Consider the following 12186-nt stretch of genomic DNA (forward strand, 5'->3'; position numbering starts at 1 on the left):
TATACGGTATTTTCCATAAACCATAATTTTGCTGGTTCTTATAATAACTTATTCACTCCATCAGTTTCTTTTTACATTATTAAAAAGTTTTAGGGAAAATTTACTCAGCTATTTATCAATGCCATTATAATGTGTGTGTGTGTGTGTGTGTTTTGTTTGTTTTTAGTTGCCATTGTAATAGCCTATACCAGCGTTTCCCAAACTGAGGTTCTGTGCGTTATATCCAGGAGTTTCACGAGAACAATTTGTGTAGTGTAGTCGGAGTAAAGGAGCAGGACAGGTACAGATATGGCTATAAAGCTCGTCAGCCCATTAATCGTACCACCCTCTATTCTCTTTGCCATTATCTATTTCATTTATTGGCGGAGCCTAATTGATGACTCGCTGTAAGTTAGTCGCTATTGATAGTCGAGTGCAGTGTTTCAAGGAAACAACAAGCTAGTCTTTAGGTTGTGAATATTTCGTAACATTATAAAATTACAGTGATTTCAAGTATTGATACTACTTAGCCGTGGATCGATGGTTAAAAGAAGGAACATTAAAGCGAAAAACGAGTTATTTGGATGATAATTTTTTATGATTTAACTTTTTAACATAAGAATATTTCTTAAGGGTCCTGTCAATAGTTTTTGAGCTCAAAAGTGTTCCGTGGTCAATAATGTTTAGGAAACGCTGGTGTAGACAGTTACCTAAGTCTATATAATAATTAGTATTTAATGATAATGACAATAACATATAAAAATAGTTCTTAATTAGCAATCATGCTATGACTAGTATACGTCACTAGCCATGATAATGGTTATTGTCCAATTATATACAAGTAAAGTACTAAACCTATCCAGAAATCTCTTTACTTTTACACAGTCAGTGGAAACGGAAGCTATCATTATTATATATATATATATATTGAACTTGTTTCTTTAAAGTCGTTAAACATCAGTAACACGAATACTTTACAACATCTGTCATATAAATATTACTTTTCTTTGTAATGGTTCCAAGAGTAGAAATAAATGCATTCGCATATGCGCTACGTTTATTGCTATTTCTAAAGAGGGTTGAGTACGCTATAGTAAAACGATTTTGAGAATGTAAATTAGAAAGTCACACGACAACTTCAGCCGTTATAACAACAGTTCAGTGGCTACATGGTGAATAAATATTGATGGAACTGTGTGTGTGTGTGGCCACGTATTTAGCAAGGCTATCTGGTAGTTTTATTATATATTAGTTGTTTATTTTTACAGAACGTAACGTATCAAGACACACGGTAGTGTTTTGTGCAGCCAAAACAATCTGCAGGAGTGATAGTTCAGCAATTTTCCACTTTGTGTAGCTCGTACTCTGGTAGTTTTATTATATATTAGTTGTTTATTTTTACAGAACGTAACGTATCAAGACACACGGTAGTGTTTTGTGCAGCCAAAACAATCTGCAGGAGTGATAGTTTAGCAATTTTCCACTTTGTGTAGCTCGTACTGTGGTAATCCCAACTATCACATATTTTCACTGGGTGTACTCTACCGGACTCTTACTTCACATACCAAATTTCAAGGCAATCCATTAAGAAATACACGAGATATAAAATCTCCAATTTTTATTGAATTTCTTCCTATATTTTTCTTCGCACCGAAAATACGGAAACTTTATTTGATAGAAAAACATAGTTAACTTTCATGATTTTTTTTCAAATTTGGTACACTGGTAGACCTCTATAACCTACAATTACGTATCAAATGTGGTCTAAATATAAGCCACACGTGCAAAGTTATTTTACAAACCGTCTACGTAAAATGTCACGTGAGCTATAGGACTGATATTTTTACTATAGCTTCAACTAAGAGTAAAGGTAGACCGTTTTTAGTTTTTGTCATTCGGATTAAAGATGGCTGACTTAGAGCAGCAAAACTATAGGGAGAAAGCACGTGCAGATACATAAGTATTGGTTAGGCCAAGAAAACCAGATTAGCAATTTGTAGCTCAAGTTTTCAAAAGAAACATGCGAGTGGATGGTTGTTATTCATTGTCAACTTATCATGCGAGTGGATGGTTGTTATTCATTGGGCAATGAATAACAACCATCCACTCGTATGATAAGTTAGGTTGGCAATGAATAACAACCACCCACTCGTATGATAAGTTTATGATAAGTTGGCAATGAATAACAACCATCCACTCGTATGATAACGAGTGGATGGTTGTTATTCATTGCCAACTTATCATACGAGTGGATGGTTGTTATTCATTGCTAACTTATGAACACAAATTTCCTAGATTTTATGAAATTCTCCTAACTGAAGAGCGCTTAGCGTCACGTGATATTAGCTTAAGTAATTAGCTTAAATAATGAATGGTTGATACGGCTGTACCGAGTGCATGCAGGTGATGAGAAGAAACTGTTAATCCTGTTTCCATGGTGTTACTATAAAGGAATTTATTAACACTGTTTTAGAGAAGAAAAACTACCACCATCTGTTTTGAAGAATCTGTAAAGTACAGATCTGTTCCGAGTAATAGGGTTGCGATCCTAAAGCTAATGTTAGTTACTATCAAGTGTCACTTTATTACTTACTGTGGTTTGTTGGTGTGTATTGACAAAAAGTCATGATATCTAATCAAAAACATCATAGATGTGAAAAAAGGTTCGACCGAAACAGGATTGGTGGTGCGACTTAAATGAAATAGATTGTTCTGAATTTCGTGGTAAGCTACTCGAGGGCTATCTGCGCTAGTCGTCCATTATTTAGTAGTTATAGAGTAAATATTTCGAGTCTATGTGTTTGTTATAAGCTTTGATTATTCGAAGATGTAGAAACGTCGTTGTATTCCTCCTCCAAGATATATGCTACTATTCCAATTATGTAGTTAATATCGTCGTTTTATTTACCGGCTAGTTGAATTGAAACTAGGCATATTTTTTGATTATCCTAAGATATGAAGGTGCTGTTGTATTATGCTCAGTTTACTTGAGATGTTAGATTTATCGTAAACAGCAATCGTGTATATTTATAATATAATCAAAAACAACTTAAGTGTGAAAAAAAAAAGGTGCGGCCAAAACAGGATTGAGTGTGCGACTCAAAGACATGAAATCAAAATTGGCAGACAAACAGGTAGCTACACTTATAGCATTGATAAGAATTTTACCAAATATATTATTTATTAGTTTGCCAGGCCGCGTTTTTTGTTCAACTTGGGCATGGTGGTTGGTAAAACAAATACGCAGCCTAGCTAACTATTGAATGAATATTTGCTGTAAAATTCTTATCAATGCTATAAGTGTAGCTATCTGTTTGGCCGCCAATTTTGATTGCATTTCTTTAAGTCGCACACTCAATCCTGTTTTGGCCGCAGGTGTTTTTGATTAGATTAGAATCAAGTGAAACTGTTTTGTGAAAACCATTGTCAGACATGAATAATTACAAGTAATTTATGTAGATATATTTTCTTAAATTATCTTGTGACGTAGTAAAAAAAGTTATCTGTCAAAATTCCAAGCTAAAGATAACTAGATGCGTACATACAGAACCAGTTAATATTTAACAAGTTTATATACACACAGAGAGTGGGGGAAGTAACAGCACAAGAATATGTTTAAAATACGCATGCTGTAAACGAAGTACCATAAAATGTGCTTGGAAATGTAGTTAGTATCTAGAAAAAATCTTAGAATTTCTACACAAACTTTACTAATATTATTAAATTCTATTGTACATGTATTTAAATCAACCATATAAATGTTTAGCGCATGCGTATTAAATAGTGTACCTGGTATTTACTTTTTTAATATTGTTTGTAAAACTTAAAACATATTTCAACAACACATAAGTAAAGAAACAAGAAAGAGGACGGTTGATTTAAGTTATTTGTCTATAACAACATTAACCCACTTATCCTAGTTTTGTATTGTGCTGTTTACTTATCCATGTAACCATTATGAAAGACAATAACAGTCGCTATGTTTTATTTTATACACCCTGAGTTATGTCTTTATGAACCTGTTTGACAAAGCTGATAATCTTACTTAATTTGATATACCATGCTATACTATTTGTCCTTAGTGCCAATAGGATCAACATGCTTCACACAATGTACAGTAATTTGGGTTTTAACAGCATCTTCCCCTAACTCAAATTTCCCACTTACGTGAAGCATGTAAATAAGTGATCAATTTTATAGATGGGTGTATCTCGTTTGTTTAATTGTTCTACACTTCAGATAGTTCTCCCATCAAGATACACGCTACCGTCCCCATTCTATAGTTAATATTCTCGTATTATTTATCTGATGGTTGTTTTGGATATATGTGTTTGTTACAAGTTTAATTATTGCAACATATGGATATATTGTTGTATTATACGCTCTTTACTTTAGATGTTAGATTTGTCGTAATTGTTATGCTACCTTTAAACAACAAACGTGTGCAATTATAATGTATAGAGTCTGTGTTTATAAGGCTTTTATTACGGTTGTTGAATTAATATATTAGTCATATTCTGGTTGATTCTTGGTTCAGAAGAAACATTACACAGTCTTTATTGATTATGTAGACTGAAGGTGTTGTTATGGCAACAGAGAAATAAGTTATTCAGTCGGTGGTAGAAACTGACGATTAGCTAAATTGATTTTAAAAAGAAGCGAAGGTTGGACTCTCAGAAATGAACAGATTATTGTACAAAGTAGCCCACTATAGCTTTGTTATAGTTTCATCAAGTTTTTAATTTCCTTAAGCTTGTTATTAAACCTGTGTTAAGCTGTTTATGTATTGATCTATCTATACCCTTGTGTTTCTCAAACTTTTAGACACACTTCGAATGACGTTTGCGCAAGTCTGGTATTGATTATTTTTGTTGAAACTTAAAGGGTTAAAAACGGTTAGAGTAAACTCTTTACATTTCAGTATAAAATGTTTATACACTTACACTTCAGTGTAGTTCCAAAAAGTACGTAATGAGTTTTAATTTTGTTTGTTTTAATTGAAAAACTTCAATTTTGTAACACATATCATTATATTCTACTATATTGTTCTAACTTGTTTGAACTGTTTTCATTAAACACTTCTTACTTTTAATCACTGATAGATTAATTTGGTGAACATAGAAGGACTCCAGTAGACCTACAAGAAACGTGAAGACGTGGTATCCGTCGGCCGTTGTTAAGAAGGTCAGTTGTTACTTTGGTCACGAACAATATTCAACAACTGGCTGTTTACCCTACAAGAAACTACTGGATCTAGTAAAGGACGACAGGAAGTTCTCAGAAAAATCACAAAATTTAATGCTACAGGTAACTCATAGTAAACGCAGCCCAGGTAAAAAAAGTGGTTCCGCTATGGAATATTTAGTAGATCTGCGTTTACTAAAATATTCCTTTAAATATGCGATATGGCGTGAATGGTTTAGGAACCATATTCATGAGAGGAATAAAATGTCCTCGGCAAAGTTTAACCTTTGTTCTAGATCGCATTGACACCACTTTGTTACGATCGTGCTATACTCGCTCTTTGTTTTCCTTTATTCTCCATCTAATTTATTTAACTTGAACTTACTCTTACCTGAAATTGACTCATACTAAACATAATAAATTGCTGTTTATTACTATAATCAAGAACACATAGATTTAGAAGTAGACTTTGTTTCTTACTAGTAGCATATTATTTTATTTCTTCGCCTCTGCCATTTTATTCATTCTCTCTCACATTTCTCGTTTTTTTTTCCTTCGCTGAACACATGTCGTTTAAGTTCCTTTCTAAAAACACGCTATATACATCTGTTTCCCTTATATTGGATTAAAATGTTTTATAATCGTACGGAGTACTGTAATATCTATAGCGATGCTCCCTCCAATAACTTCTAATGACTAAGATTGCTATAATCATGTAATCTTTTAGGGACTGTCCAAAAACTGGCTGCTTTCTCACCTCTCTCAACAGATGTTCTTTAGACTTAACTTCATAACACATTCTTCTTTTCCTGAATAGATTAAACAATGATGACTGGATTCAATTTCGGCTGTGCTTCTGTCTAATCTTGATGTTATCCCAGACTCCGAAGCTCTAGCGTATAATCCCACTCTTCTATAGACTGTTTCACTATTCAGACTCTTTTTTTGGAATATTGACAATTTCACTATCCTTACATATACATCACATTACAATTCACAGTATTTGTCTAGCTATTTTATAAACTTCACAGTCTTATATATATTGCAACAGCCTTTATAGAGCTTTATATATCAATACCACATTTAAAAAGTTCACAGCCAGTTAATATATATATATTCATACACAGTTAATTGGGAAATACCCTCTATTCCGCCTATACTACTGAGGGTTTGAATCAGTAAGCTCACTAATACTTACCCTTTCATTCATTTGCATAACCAGACATTCACCCACAACTTCAATTTCAGTGCTAATCTCAATTATTTTGAGTGTGCGTCAATGTTATCTATGTAAGCCTGGTAAGACGTTATCCAGTAACCTCTAAAATGTTGCTGGAACATTCTTTATTCCTATGTGCTTTACATTAAACTCATTTAATCCATAAGGGGTGTAAAACGCTGTTTTCTTTCTCTATCCTCTCCTCTAACTCGACTTTAAAATAATCTTTAAATAAATAATTTTTTCTCCAGGTGTGCAATGGCATATAATTAAATAAACTGTCACAATCTCTCAAAATTTCACGCACTTTCTCATCGGCTTTTGTTGATGTGGTTCCAACTTCAAACTCTTCTTTAGTTTTTGGTTATGATTTCCAAATTCTAAACAGAAGAAATCTACCTTAGTAATTCTAAGAAATAATGAGTGAAAGCAAAGACGAATATGTAATAAAACGATTACAGCAGTAAAATCAGTTCATCAGCCTACGTTATGCATTCCTTTAATTTTCACTAGAATAGTCCAACTATTTCATACTGTTTGAGCTCGTTGTACCAAAATTGAACCATTTCTATGTGAAAAGATGAATTTCATCGGCAAAATTTATTCTAACATTATTAAAGTAGGCAAAAACACTTTATTTTCCAAGAATTGTTGTATATATTCGCAATTACGAATCAGTTTTTTGAATAAGGAAAACAGCATAAAATCTCGAAGTAAATAAATATACTGTTTCTGGTAAAGAATGGTTAATTTAACTTGCGCATAATTTCTCAGTTTTTACCATATGTATATTTTAAGTCAGTCACTTTACTAATCACTAGCCAAATAGTTACTAGGTTTCTATAGCAACATCTTTTCTTATGCAGTTTTTATTTATCTATAAAAGTCAATCACCAAGATTATCTTATTTGAAAGCCATAATTTTTTATAAAAAGGATGGAAAATTGCCTCGAGTTTTGAAGTATATTTTATTTTAAATTTATTAAAAAAACTGTTAAATATTTCACTCAAGGAATGTGTTAAGAAGTTCTGATTCATTTTTCTTTCATCAAATGATAATATCTAAATCATGGCAAGCCATATAAAAGTAATGGTTGATAGAGAATAAGGCAGTTCATGGACAGTAATGAAAATGAACTTTGCACTATGACCTTCTAGATTAATCATATATAAGTATATATATAGTTTATCATAAACCATTAATCCTGCTGTTTTTTTCCCTTTTATTATAAGTTATCTACTCCATATATATATATATATACTTTTAAATTCAAATAAAATTAAGTCGCCAATTTATTCATTACGTTGTAATACGCATTTTGTGTTATTATAGCAGCTTATACGCTAACCAAGTCTGTTTCATAATTAGTAGCTAAAATATTAACAGAAATAATAGATGAACAAATTAGTGGCTACTTAGTAATTAGAATGTGATCGTAAAGGCTACTAGCTATGACAATGAGTAATGTCCAATCTCACAAATTTGCCGTAAGAATATATGTATATGGATTCGTTATTAACTAAGGATTCATGTAAAAACCTAAAGTCAGAAAGGCAACCAAAAACTCGATTTGAATTCAATATACAAATAAAGTGGTGAAGTCGACCTAAGGCTAATTTATTTCCACTGGAGGTCAGTGAAAATTAAAGCTACACTTACTTTCTATATATATATATATTATATTTCTTGAATGTCATTAAACGTAAATAATATCTTATAACATTTGCCTTATTGTACCCTTAAATACAAACTTTTATTTGGATTATGAAAGACTTTTACGTTATGTTAGTACGATTTTGAAAACACCAGTCACCAAGTCACGTGACAACCACAGCAGGCATAAAGTTGCGATGGAACGGAATGTATCAGAACTATATTTTGGCATTGTTTGACCTTCGTAAATTATGTGATTCCACTGGACATTGCTGATTTTTGGGATACGTAAGAACCCTTTATGACATAAAATATTCAGATATTCAGCTCATAAAGATATGTTCAAAGCGGATTAAGAATTTCCAACATGGGGAAATCCCTTATACTTAATGGTATTGGAAAACAAAGGATTACAGATGAACTTAAAGCATCAAGATTATGAAGATATGGACCTGAAATAAGTCATAGGAAAAGTGAATAGTCTTGTAACAGGTTAGATTCCAGTGACATAATGATCAATAACAAAAATGGTCCACGTGCCCCAAGCAACAGTACGTAACATTATCAAGAAGGATCTCCGACTGGAAAAACAATGCAAGTCATGTGCACACAACTTGCTTCATCCACATTTGAAATGGGCATATGCTCTTCCATACGACGACATGTTAGTCATGTCGCCGGACGCAGCACGTATGGATCTTGTGTGATTGAACTGTTGAAACTTGTCTTAGAAACCATCATCCTCGTACGCTATATGACTTTTGGTAAGCCCACAGGGAGAAAGTGTATGCGTTCGATATGAAAGGCTTACCGACGGAACCTTTTGTAGTATAAACTACAACACAGGTCTATTGTCAAGCTGCACGATCGTTAGATAAGGTATGATTGGGCGACATGAATGTAACGACGTGATGAGGCTTCAAAATCATTTCAATATTACGTACTCAACCTATGTATTATAGAAGACATCTACGAGCATTTCTCATTAGTGAGTGAAACTACATTGTTTAGTTAGTTACAATTTGGATATTTTCATCCACTAGAGCTGATATTTTTTTATTGTTGTTATTGAGAACTGATATAGAGTATTATCTATTGGCCTCTTAGAGTTGATGTGGTTTGTTTATTGGCTACTGAGATATGACGTAATATAGCTAATGTGGTGTATCTGTTTGTTACTTTGAGTTGGTGTAGATTTATATATTAGCCAATGGGAATGTAACATGTTTGTGGACTACTGGGCATTAATATGTTCGTGTCTTTGAACAACCGAGAGCTGACACGTTGTGCCTGATGATCACTAACAACTGATGTATTATGACTATTTACAAAAATGTATTTGTTGACTTTTCTGGCTTTCGTAGAAAAATGTGGAGCTCTGACAAAGCAGTATATAACAAAAAGACCCAGGATCGAATCTTGGCCTTTTCCATCACATACAATCTTTTTTAAAGACTTCTCTGAACCCTGCAGCCTAATGTCAGAATTAAACTAATTAACTATACTAATAAGTGTTCTTATAGCATATTTTTCAGTCAATGTACGCTGCTAGTTTGATTTAGTCATTACATTTTATGCTCGTTTCTAGGAAATACGTGAGATGGCGCTGAAGCATTGTTAGAGCCTTAGTTAGTTATTGAACAAAACACTTAAAAATTCGCAGCGTGAATAGGAAGTTCCTATAGTTCTTATACTAGAAAAATATTTTTCTGGAAACTCTTTGATAAACTATTTTGGCCATATACAATGTACAACTGTACAAGAATATAAAGTTTTTGTATTAACAAAACGTAGTAATACTTGATCTTATTTTTCTCAAAAATGAAGTTCGTCTGTAGGTTGTAGGACAACTGCCTCCCTAGACAATTGCCCCTTGGATAACTGACCCCGTAGAAAAATTGCCCCTCTCCCCGGACAGTTGTCAGGTTACCGAGTCTGTGTTAGTGGAATGAGACAAGTCTACATATAAAATATGACACAAAGATAGATATATATATGAAGATAAAATTACTCACGAGTTAGACATAAAGTTTAGTTAAAGAATAGCAGTACTCAGTAGCATGAATTATGAAACGTCAATAATCACATTCTGACTCCAGTAACATGCTGTAAGCTGAAGAGAGTTATTCTGATTCAACACTGTGAGATACAAGTTATTTACATTCTGTAATCTGGTATTTCTTGGAAACTTTCCGATAGGAAGAAAATCAGGAATATGAAGTATGGAAAAACAACAACAACGATATACGTTAGGAAATGAAAATGAATGGAAAATGGTCATTTAGTTTAAATGTATTTTGAAACTGTTAGAAGATTAGGCAGCACAAAGTTACAACAAAAACAAAGTAACAATGCATTATAAAAATTTAAGTTAAATTTATAAAATATCTCTCAGAGAATAGAAGGAATTTTAACTCATTAAAATACTCTCCAATCACTATTAATACTTCTATTTGTTTGTTAGCATAAAGCTACTCAATGTGCTAGCTGTGCTTACCAATTGCAGGTATCGAAACCCAATTTTTAGGCGTGATAGACCCTCATACTTACTACTGAGCTATCGGATGGGGGGGGGGGTACTAGTGATACCAAATATGTTTTATCCTTGATATTAGCCTTGATACGATGAGAATCGTTTCTTACAGATGCGAAATATATACATATAAACTACATCTGCGGTTTGTAGATCACAGATACGCTACTATATAGCTTTGTGCTGAAGAACAAATACATAAACGTTCAACATATTACAATCGTTTTTTAAGCTGTATAGTGTATTTAATTTAACAAAATAAAAGCTGTAAATATGTAGTTCAAGTTGTGAGGATTCAACGATATAACATTATATACTGTATACCTAGTGTAATAGTTAATTATATTTATCATAGATGCTGACAAAATCTTAGTTTTTTAAAATTCGTCGTGATTTTTAGTTCTTTATACTATGTATCATTGTGTTTGTTGCAAATACAAACATAAATTAATAAAGCCCAATACTGAAACATCATACAGTGTAGATTTCATTATATTGTCATTATGTATATGATAGGGTGTCGTGGTAAGACATTTTAATGTGAACATAAGAACAGACTCTTATCTGTTGCGCAGATTGGTTTTTGTAAAGATAATGTTTGTGGTTCAATTTGATATTTTGTGTGTGTGTAAAGGATGCTTACAAATACATAGACCAGTTTTCACGAATTCTCATTTTATTAAAGTTTGAAAACAAATTAAAACCACACTAACATTACATAACTGTATTCAGATTATCGTTAATGTGGATCTAGAAATCCAACACACGTCATCGTGGATGAATTCTAAATCCTCATCAATTGCACTTTTACATAAAATAAAATGTCATCACACATCTATCTCTACTAATATATCATTGTTATTGTCTTTCGATATCTACTAAAACCCTAAAACATATGTTTCAGAACATATATATTTGTATGTGTACTAAAACGTCATCACACGTGCAATTTTTTGAACTTTTAAAACATTGTTATTCTCCAAACTTTATGTATATATCAAAATTAAACATCACATCAATGGTAGTTTCATATATCTTGAATTCCATCAAACGTGCATTTTTTGTGTATTCCTTGACGTTTATTACTATAATGCCCTAATAAACATTTTAACGTTACTAAACTTTTACAATTACATACATCAGAAATAACACTTTAAATACTTTAAAAAATAATAGTTCTGTATATATATATGTGTTGTATAAAGAAGTTCAACTCATTCTAGAAAAGTTGTGACTTCTGACTCATCTATTTTTTATAAGCACATTGAAATTATTTTGGAGATATGATAATACATAAATAATGGTAATTTCAATTAAAACCGAAATCTATTATTTGTTTGTTTTGTTAAAATGGAGATTGCTTTTCTATTACTAAGATTATATTAATTATTCTAGAATTACACCAAACTGTTCACTAGGTTTAGATGGTATTAAATCTGGAATCAAGCATAATCAGTTAATAGTAATGTCGGTTCCTCATTGTTTACAAAAAAAACAATTATAGTTGCATCAAAAGAAAGTTAATTTTTTGTCAGATTGCCTATTGTTATTGCTATAATTTTATAAATTAATACAATATCTCCCCCACCCAAATGCAAGTAACTCTCTTGTGTAGGT

The sequence above is a fragment of the Limulus polyphemus genome, unplaced genomic scaffold (genome assembly GCF_000517525.1).
Source record: "Limulus polyphemus unplaced genomic scaffold, Limulus_polyphemus-2.1.2 Scaffold401, whole genome shotgun sequence".
Taxonomy (NCBI): Eukaryota; Metazoa; Arthropoda; class Merostomata; order Xiphosura; family Limulidae; genus Limulus; species Limulus polyphemus.